Genomic DNA, 11,628 nt, shown 5'->3' on the forward strand with positions numbered 1-11,628 from the left:
TGCGGTTTGAAGAGTGAAATCATGCTTAATGGGTACCATTCATACCAACGTAGTATTTTCCTAGATGACTGAGTGAAATAACTAACACAGTCCAGATACAACTCCCTTTAGTTTTTTTGGCTGGGAAAAGAGAATTTTACTAAATAGATATAGGGATACAATCTATGGCAATGGCTTCAGCAACTTCCTGGGGAAGTTCCTTAGTCATAGTTCAGTTCTACCAAGAACCCTTAGCTTGGCTAGTTCGTGGCTAAAAACATTAACATCTGGGCTAACCTTAGCTATTCTAGTTTCTCTTCCCTTAATGATTCGCGGGTTACATTGACTTCAAATGCATACACTAAACTGTTCGGGGTATTATCTTTGATCAAGTCAACAGCTTCTGCACAGTCCGTCTCAAGGGTGACGTTCAGGTTTATCCAATGCAAGGCCAGGCGCAACCCTCCTTTGATGGCCATGATTTATGCATCCGTATCGTCCCTGCACTGTTGCAGCGCACGGCATGCTATGAAGATGCCAGTGCCTGCTCCATCTCTTGCAAAGGCCCCGTCGACATTGAGTTAGACCTTTCCTTGGCCCGGTGGCGCCCATTTCCACCGTAACTTCTGTTTGTCATCGTCAGCTACAGTAGGGCGCTTAAACCCCTGGACAGTGTCAACCAGGTCCACCATCTTCCCCTTCATGGTGTCTCATCAGGGAATTGTTTGATCATCATTAGCGAATTACCATTAACCGGTGTGAGCCCTAAAAGGAATGGCACGGGCTTGTCATGTGTCATCTCGTTATGTGTATGCCATATCCGACATATCGTCATCAGCGTTGGCACGCTCGTTGCTCGTCAGGCATCAAAACTAGCAGCTGCAGAAGCCATTTCGTCCCTGTATTCATCAGGAGCTCATCTCCGGGGGTGCGGCCAGACTTCACGAGAGCAGAAAATGTACTATGCACGGGACCTCCCGTGCACCATATCACCAGCTTTCAATGTTTCATTGCATATCAATCCAAATTACTTTTCTGAAACACAATGAAACTTAATGATACACCACATCACAAATCGTAAAGCACGAAACTAAAGTGAAATCAACAGATGAAACGGGCATGGGAGATCCTGTGAACGGTAGAAAGACATCTCTGCAGACTTCAGTCATCGCCTGCCACTACCACATGTGGCGTGCCTGAGTCCTCTTCCTCTAGACCGCAAACATGGCACAGGCTGGAGGTTGCCATGCCTCTCCTCCCCATGTCGCTTGTGTCGATATTGCATTGCGGTGAATCTTCCAAGTGACCACTTTTTTTCGAGGGAATGCAAATTGTGTGCCATATTTTTATCTATCTTATTATATAGTGTACCAATTTTGAAATTTAAATCCTAAGACTGAAAACTAACATCAACCACCCTCGAGTGGTGGCGGCGGCTTCTTCTCCAGTAAAGTGTTCCTGGCTTCAACCCCACCTCTTGATAGTGCGGCTATCTATCCTATAACCCGGTCTCCCAATAATCGCGTTCAGACCGGTAAAAGGAAAACCTAGCAAGACCATACTTTTTGCCTTGTGCATCCCGCTTGATCTTGATGTCAACGCCTTCAAGCTCCATTCATGCCGGAATGCCTCACTAGATCATTGTTGGTTCGTAAAAACTCATGATTTCTCCCCCATACACCACTATGGGAAAGGTTACTTGAAGCACATCTTCACACGTCCGTTATCGCCGAATGAACGACAAGCTTCAAACATAAGTTCTCGAGATACCTAACCCACATCGACAACACAAACACACATATATGATGGATTAGCTCATCAAGCATAATTGACAAAGCTTACCCAACCACAAGATCACATGATCCAAAGTGGTATGATCTTTATGCTTCATGTGTTGACCAACTTGAATTTAAACTTCACTATTAGTCTTCGTCAACTTTGTTCTTCTCATGTTCTATCATAATATCTTGAGTAACATAAAGAACTCTTCATTTCATTGCATGCTTTAAACCTTAGTCAACCATAACTCAACTCATGAGAATATCATGACATCGGCTTAGAGCCATATCTAGATTTCTTCTCTTGAATAACAAACTCCTAAGATCACGATGTCAATATCCAAGGTATGTCTTTATCTTCATGGCATCCATATTTCAATCCAACACATGGACTATAAGAAATAACTAGGGAGTATTCCTACATATAAAGTCAAAGAAAACATTAGTACATAAGGATTGCCATTAATTACCAAAACACACTTAAGGGTAATGTACCCTTACATAAGTTTTTATACATTAGTTTTTTCACACCTCTACTCTAAAAGTAATTGTTTTATTGTTTGTGGTTTCTTTTTCCAGAAAAAATATTAATGCATACTCTTAAAAAACAAGTCGTTTCTCTAATGTTGTTTTGGCCCAGTTCTCTAATATTAGCTTTCGCACCTCTACTAAACCAACAAACTAACAACCAAGTCTTTCAGTCCTAAACAAGTTGGGGTAGGCTAGAGTTGAAACCCATAAGATCTCGAAGCCAAGTCATGATTCCGGAACGTGGATAGCTAACTTCCACGCACCCCTGTCCATGGATAAATCTTTGTCGATATTCCAAACCATCAGGTCTCTCTTAGCGGACTCCTCCCATGTCAAGTTTGGTCTACCACGACCCCTCTTAACATTCTCAACACGCTTTATCCATCCGCTATGCACTGGCGCTTCCGGAGGCCTCCGTTGGATATGTCCAAACCATCTGAGACGATGTTGGACAAGCTTCTCTTCAATCGGTGCTACCCCAACTCTCTCCCGTATATCGTCATTCCGTACCCGATCCTTTCTTGTGTGGCCACATATCCATCTCAACATGCGCATCTCTGCTACACTTAACTGTTGGATATGTCGTCTCTTCGTTGGCCAACACTCCGCACCATACAATGTCTCAGGTCGGATAGTTGTCCTATAAAACCTGCCTTTTAGCTTTTGTGGCACTCTCTTATCAAAGAGTACGCCAGAAGCTTGGCGCCACTTCATCCAACCAGCCTTGATTCGGTGGCCCACATCTTCATCGATATCGCCGTCCTTCTGCAACATGGACCCCAAAAATCGAAAAGTGTCTCTCTCCGGTACCACCTGCCCATCAAGGCTAACCTCTCCCTCCTCGTGCCTAGTAGAACTGAAACTTCATCTCATGTATTCAGTTTTAGTTCTACTAAGCCTAAAACCTTTCGATTCTAGAGTTCGCCTCCACAACTCTAACTTTCTATTAACCCCCGGTCGGCTATCATCGACTAGCACCACATCATCCGCAAAGAGCATACACCATGGGATATCTTCTTGTATATCCCTTGTGGCCTCATCCATCACCAAATCAAAAAGATAAGGGCTCAAAGCTGACCCTTGGTGTAGCCCTATTCTAATTGGAAAGTCATCAGTATCACCATCACTTGTTCGAACACTTGTCACAACATTATCATACATATCCTTGATGAGGGTAATGTACTTTATTGGGACTTTGTGTTTCTCCAACGTCCACCACATGACATTCTGAGGTATCTTATCATAGGCCTTCTCCAAATCAATGAACACCATATGAAGGTCCTTCTTTTGCTCCCTGTATCTTGATGGGATTCGTAGCATAGAAAACAAAAAATTTCCTACCGCAAGAACGAATAACAAGCCAAGATCCAATCTAGAAGATGGTAGCAACGAGAAGATCATGAGACTAACCCTCGAAGATTTCCAAAGCCTACGAGATTAGATCTCATTGTTGTTGTAGTCAATCACTTGCCGCTTTCAAAAGCGTGTAGAAGATCTTGACGGTGTCACAGTCGGGCAGCACCTCCGTACTCGGTCACACGTTCGGTGTTGATGACAACGTCCTTCTCCCCGTTCCAGCGGGCAGCGGATGTAGTAGATCCTCCTCGGAATCCCAACAGCACGACGGCGTGGTGGCGGTGGTGGTGATCTCCGGCAGGGCTTCGCCTAAGCGCTACGTGAGAGAGGTGGAGGAGGGAGTGGTGCTAGGGTTTGGGATAGGGGGCTCTCTTGGGCGCCGGCCTTGGGGGGCCCTAGGTGGTGCGGCCAACTTGTAGGCTGCCCCCTCCCTCTCCTCCTCATTATATAGGTGGAACACCCAAGGGTTGGCCCAAAGATCTAAATAAGACCCCAATTCAAAAGCTGCCATATGGACGAAAGCTAGAGGGACAAGGACTCTCCCTTGCCCCCCCTTGCTTGGCCGGCCAAGGAGGTGGAGTCCACCATGGACTCCACCCTCCCACTTGGTTGGCTGGTTAGGGTTGGTGGAGTCCAACCGGGACTCCACCTTCCAAGGTGATTTCTTCCGGAAGGTTCTAGAACGTTCTAGCGCATTCCATAAAATGCACCGGATCATTTCCAAACTTGGAAAGTGACTTCCTATATATGAATCTTATTCTCCGGACCATTCCGGACCTCCTCGTGATGTCCTGGATCCCATCCGAGACTCCGAACAATATTCGACTCCATTCCATATTCTATATCTACTTAAAACGACATCAAACCTTAAGTGTGTCACCCTACGGTTCGTGAACTATGCAGACATGGTCGAGACTCCTCTCCGACCAATAACCAATAGCCGGATCTGGAGATCCATAATGGCTCCCACACATTCAACGATAACTTAGTGATCGATTGAACCATTTACATACGATACCGATTTCCTTTGTCACACGATATTTTACTTGTAGGTTTGATCATCGGTATCTCCATACCTTGTTCAACCTCGTCTCCGACAAGTACTCTTTACTCGTACCGTGGCATATCATCTCTTGTGAACCAGTCACATGCTTGCAAGCTAATCAGACGATATTCCACCGAGAGGACCCAGAGTATATCTCTCCGTCATCAGGATGGACAAATCCCACTCTTGATCCATATGTCTCAACTCACACTTTCCGAATACTTAATCCCATCTTTATAACCACCCATTTACGCAGTGGCGTTTGATGTAATCAAAGTACCCTTCCGGTATAAGTGATTTACATGATCTCATGGTCGAAGGACTAGATAACTATGTATCGAAATCTTATAGCAAATTGAACTTAATGACGTGATCTTATGCTACGCTTATTTGGGTGTATGTCCATTATATCATTCATCTAATGATATAACCTTGTTATTAATAACATCCAATGTTCATGATCACGAAACCATGATCATCTATTAATCAACAAGCTAGTTATACAAGAGGCTTTACTAGGGACTCCTTGTGTTGTTTACATAACACACATGTATCAATGTTTCGGTTAATACAATTATAGCATGGTATGCAAACATTTATCATAAACACAAAGATATATAATAACCACTTTATTATTGCCTCTTGGGCATATCTCCAACAGTCTCCCACTTGCACTAGAGTCAATAATCTAGTTTACATTTGTAAAGATATAACACCTTGGCCTTCTGGTGCTTTATTCATGTTTTGCTTATGGGAGAGGTTTCAGTCAACGGATCTGACACGCTCAGAAACGTATGTATTTTGCAATCATTTGCGTCTCAACGCATCACTCATTTTCTAAATGAGTCGGCATTAATCATATATGTTCAGTCTTCTGGTGGAACCTTAATTCCGCGGTCTGAAATATGTCACTAATACTGTCACACACAATATAGCTTCAAAGTTCTGACACTATCGGAACTACACCAAGTTCTCAAAGAACTTCTCGACTTAACATCCTCAATCATTGTCAAAACAATGACATACTCTGCCTTCTTTTGTAGAATCCGTCACAATATTTAGAACTTATCTAAATCTAGCATAGACATCTTCTAGCTCATTGTGCTACCTTTTAATCAACACTTAGCCTAATTGAGATTTTATATGTGACCAAACTAATATCGGTGTAACACCTTACAGAGATTTGTTTGTCATTACCCCATATAAAACTATATGTATCCTTGGTTATTCTAAAGCACTCAGGGATATTCTTACTGTCGTCCAATGATCATCACATGAATCATTCTGGTATATGCTCCTAACTTTTAGAGCACAATACATCTGATTTTGTACATATTATTCGTGATCTAAAATCACTCATGTGTTTTTACTCATCGAGTGTCAAATACACTCAAGTATTGTTAAATCTTCACATGGAAAAGAACACCTTCTTAATATATTTATATTGAACTACTTCAATATTCATTCTATGTACTTTAAACTTATTATATGTTTCAATCTATCTTCATAGATCTTGACACTAAATATGTTTCAGTTCATATCCTTTCATTGAAGTTAATTCTCAATGAAACCTTTTTAATCAAGTATATAATTACATCATTTATAATCAACTATATGTCATCTACATAAAGTATTATAAATATGTCTCAACGCTCCCACTTAATTTCTTGCAAATGCAAGCTTCTTCATCATTTCTGATGAAATCAAAAACTCTTTGACTATTTCATCCGGTGAAGATTTCAACTCCGTGATACTCACTTCATCCAATTGAAGTTCGTATACCTATCTAGTATTCCACGGACTAGCAAAACTCTTGGTTGTATCTTGTATACACCTTTAATACATACTTCTGTTAAGTAATGTATTTTGCGATCCTACTAGCATATCTCATAAAAGAAATATGTAGTGATTACTAGAATAATCCACATAGACTATAAGCATCGCTACGGAAGATCTAATCTTATCGTAGTCAACTCTTTGAACTTTGTCGTAAACAAATTTTCGACAAGTCGAGCTTCTTCAAGGATATTGCATCCAAGTCCATCAATTTTATAGATCCATTTACTTTCAAAAAGCATTCACCTATCTTGGATTTCATGGCGCATAGCCATTTTAACGGAGTCAGGGCCCATCACAGCTTCTTTGTATGTAGTTGGTTTATCATTGTTTCAAAATCAATCCTTTGTTCACAAATCATCTATTTGATCACAAAGTAAACCATAACTACAAGGTTCAATAGGTACTTCGATCTCCATGACTATAACACTTTGTAGACATGGGAGCCATGATCATCGTGGCCGCTTCCAGAACCACTTCTGATGTTGCGCTACTCTGATCATCATGCTCAGGTTCATCAACCTTATCAAGTTCTATTGTCCTCCCACTCAAATACTTCGCTAGAAACAATTTCTTGGAAATAAGTAAGAAACATCGACAAATAGTTTTGTCTTTGTCTCCATAGTGGAAAGAATTCCCTATCAATTCTTTGGGATAACCAACAAACACATTCATCCGATTTTGGTCGTAAACTTATTTACTTATGCTATGCACACCAAAATTTAAGAAAGGGCTATAAGGGTTTATACCCATGCCATAACTCGTATGGTGTCATTTCAGCGGATTATGATGATGCTCTATTTAGTGTAAAAACGCTAGTCACTAAAACATAATCCACAAAAATATAATGGCATCAATTAATCCAATAAGGTTTGGATACGTCTATCAGATACTCTATCATCACTATGATACTCCAAGAAACGTGAGTTGTAGAACAATTTTCATAACTCTCTTAGATGTTCGCTAAAAATCGTAATTCAAATATTTCCACCATGATCAAATCATAGATATTTGACTTTTCTATTACGATGATTTCCACTTCATGCTGAAATTTATTTGAATCCATTCAAATGTTTCAAACTTCTTCCTTATCGAATAAATATATCCACATATATATACTCAATTTATTGTTGGAAGTTTTCATGAAGTAGAAGAATCTCCCGCACACAACTATGCCCAGTGAACCATATACATCATCATGTATGTTTCCACTAAGTTAGTTGCCTGTTCAACTCTTGGCCTATGAACGGTATTTCAGTCATTCTCTTTAGAAGAGATTTGCAAGCGCCAAACGATTCAAAAATCAAATGACTCCAAAAATCCATTTGCATGGAGTTCCTTCATGCGTTCCTTTCTAACATGACCTAAATAGCGGTTCCACAAATAAGTGGAATTCAAATCATTTTTCTTATGGCATTTTAGCGTCAGTGTTATGTATGTGTGTTTCACCATTAAGATTTATAATAACTTATCCATCGTATATGGAGTAATGTCATAATTTGAACAACTCATTGTTTTCATTTGACCAGAGCAAAATAGCAATTATAGAGTTCTTTATTATAAATTCTAAGGGCTAGGTAGAATGCCAACGACAAACATAATAACACTTTATTATGTTCCAGATGTGCATTATTACCATATTCCTTATCAGTCACTTAGGCCATTGTATTCTTGTATTGCGTTGTATTGTATGACATCTCATACCAACCAATCTGGAACAAATACCCAAGAATTTCATTATGTGACCAAACAAGGAATACATCCATAACATGTATATCATCTATATACACCTGAGCTAGACTTTCTAGTCTTTTCTTTCTGCCAAAATATCTTTTGTAGTTTCTCTTTTAGCTTTCCTCATTCTCAGAAAACACTTCACCTTCAATAACTTCTAGGTCCATTGGTCAAATACCAATAACCTTGAGGTTCTTACTTTGAAGTTGATCATCATATGACAAGTGTTCCAGATTTCACTATTAGTAACTTTGTAATATGGTGAACAATTTCACTCATAATTTTATCCATCATATCATGACGACTTTCCGAGACCATGTCTATACATGCTAGGCTCGTAAAGTTTAACCACAGTATTCGCATGTGCAAATCTGGCTTGCACCCGTTGTATGCACACGTAGAATCTATAACACCCGATCATCACGTGATGCTTCGAAACGACGAGTCTTAGCAACGGTGCATACTAAGGATGATTACTTCATGGATATGCGAATATCGTTAGTGCCCAACTAGTTGGAGGATTGGACGCCTGGCATCTTCAACCTTCGTACATTCCCATAAAACTTATGAGTTTATGTAGTCTCACTAGATTATATTCTATCATCTTACAATAAGGTCTTAGATATCACATATATCTCATACCTTTGCTTATTTCTGAAAACAAAATTTCCAGCTCCTTACTTTCAAACAGATTTGAACTTCACGGAGACAAGATGATTTTAGGTACTAATTGAAACCATTCCTCTTTGAATCAATAATGTGAGGTTTACCAAAAGTTTGCAATAGGACTTAATCATTTCTTGATTCTTCAACAATACGGTACCAGTCCGTAAAGTTTCTTGTCAGACTTAACAGTGTTTCTATCTCAATTACAAGACTAGCGCATGGTAGAAAACGGATACCAGTTCTACAAATTAATTCAAAATACTATTCAGACTATGTTCATGATAATTAGTTCATGTTTTAATCTAATTACTAATAAACTCCCACTTAATACAACATCCATCATAGTTGTTTAGTGGCACACGATCCATATCCACTACACCAAAACCGATCATCACGTGAGATGATGTAGCTTCAATGGTGAACATCAACATGTTGATCATATCATCCATATGACTCGTGTTCAACCTTTCGGTTTCCTGTGTTCCGAGGCCATGTATGTACATGCTAGGCTCGTCAAGCAAACCCAAGTATTTCCGCGTGTGCAACATGGCTTACACCCGTTGTATGTGAACGTAGAATCTATCACATCCGATCATCACGAGATGCTTCAAAACGACGAACTGTAGCAACGGTGCATACGAGAGGAGAACACTTTATTATCTTGATATTAATGTGAGGGATCATCTTATAATGCTACCGTCGCGATCTAAGCAAGATAAGATGCATAAAAGGATTAACATCACATGCAATTCATATGTGATATGATATGGCCCTTTAGTCTTTGCGCCTTTGATCTTCATCTGCAAAGCACGGACATTGATATGGGGTGGCCCGATCTTCTCAGTAAGCAACGGTGGTGATGATGATCACGGGGTGATGGCAGCGGAGAAACACGACGATGTAGTGGATGATAACTTGTATGACGCAACGAGATCTCTCGATTGGTCCCTGTCGCCAGATGCAACAGCTCTCAACCTCGCAAGATATTCGCAACTCCACACACTTGCGCACGTAGCCGCCGACCACGAAGCGGTAAGTTGCAACCGTCTAATTCCCAATGGAACAACGAGATCACACAAGACTTAAACAGGATCTACACAATATCCAAGCAATATAGTGTAGGGAATTCAATAGTTTTGCATAGCAAACAACTAAGAACTAGGGTTTATCTTAAACGTGGTCTAAAGCAGCTAGGGGGGCGTCCTGGACACTTATATAGGTGTCCGGGACGAGTTCTGGTCGAAAAGATACAAAAATAACCGACCCGCAATAGATCTAGTCGAGACAGACTCGGACTCGGTCCGGTCCGGAATCCGGTCGACCGGGCCGTGGACCGGGCGATCCGGTCCGTGGTCCGGTCAACCGGGCTTTGGACCGGGCGGTCCGGTCGGGAGTCCGGTCGACCGGTCGGAAACCGGGAAAACCGCGAAGCTTCCGGTCTCGCTCCCGTACGATAAATTTCCTCCGGTTGGTGGCCGGTTTACGACCGGTCGACCGGGCCGGGGACCGGGCGGCCCGGTCGGTGGCCGGTCGACCGGGTTCCGGGACCGGCCCGGACTTCTTCTTCTCCTCTCGCGCATTCCTCCCGCTCCTCCCTCGCGCGTCCATGAGATATCTTCATGTCCAGCTCCATGTCCAGCTTCACGGCCTTCTTGATGTCCGTCTTCACGTCCAGCTGCTCCTCTCCTCGTGCGATGCATGTCTCCTCTTGATACCCGATGATACATAAGTAATAGGACTTAGGCAAGTATAAAGTTCTCATCAATCAAAGTATCGTTTAGAAACAAGTTCACCCGTTGTTTAAGTAGCTTCGCACGAGCTCTTGTAATTGGTCCAATCCGAACTTCATTGGACTTGAGCTTCATGAGCAGTTCATCTTCATTTGCTAATGACGGAGGTAGTAGTGAGGTAGGGATGTCCTCATCATCTCCCCCTTCAAAAGGCGTCGACCCCGACGCTCCAAGGTCTTCTCCGTCATATGGTGTCAAATCAGCAACATTGAAAGAATTCATCGACACCAAACTCATCAAGCTCGGAAGATCTATCGAGTATGCATTATCATTGATCTTGGCAAGCACTTTGTAAGGACCAGCACCACGCGGCTTCAACTTAGACTTCCAGCAGCCTTTGGGAACCTATCCTTGCGAAAATGTACCCGGACTCAAATCACCGAGCTTGAACAACATCTCTTTGCGCTTCTTGTTCATCCTTGCAGCATTGCTCTTGCCTTTCTTCTCGATCAACTCTTTAGTCTTCTCATGGATCTTACGCACAAAATCTGCCCTCTTGGATGCCTCCATATTAACTCTCTCATGTATGGGCAAAGGCAACAAGTCAAGTGGAGTAATGGGTTTGAAACCATACACCACCTCAAAGGACACAGCTCCGTGGTAGAATGTACCGCCTCCGTTGTAAGCAAACTCCACATGCGGCAAACACTCTTCCCACTCCTTCGGGTTCTTCTTGATCATGGATCGCAACAGTTGTGACAAGGTTCGATTCACCACCTCAGTTTGACCATCAGTTTGAGGATGACAAGTAGTACTGAATAGTAGCTTTGTCCCGAGCTTTCCCCAAAGTGTCTTCCAGAAGTAGCTCATGAACTTCACATCACGATCGAAACAATAGTCTTCGGGACTCCATGTAGTCGAACAATCTCCTCGAAAAACAGGTTAGCAATATGCGACGCATCGTCGCTTTTGT

The sequence above is a fragment of the Lolium rigidum genome, chromosome 6 (assembly GCF_022539505.1).
Source record: "Lolium rigidum isolate FL_2022 chromosome 6, APGP_CSIRO_Lrig_0.1, whole genome shotgun sequence".
Classification (NCBI taxonomy): Eukaryota; Viridiplantae; Streptophyta; class Magnoliopsida; order Poales; family Poaceae; genus Lolium; species Lolium rigidum.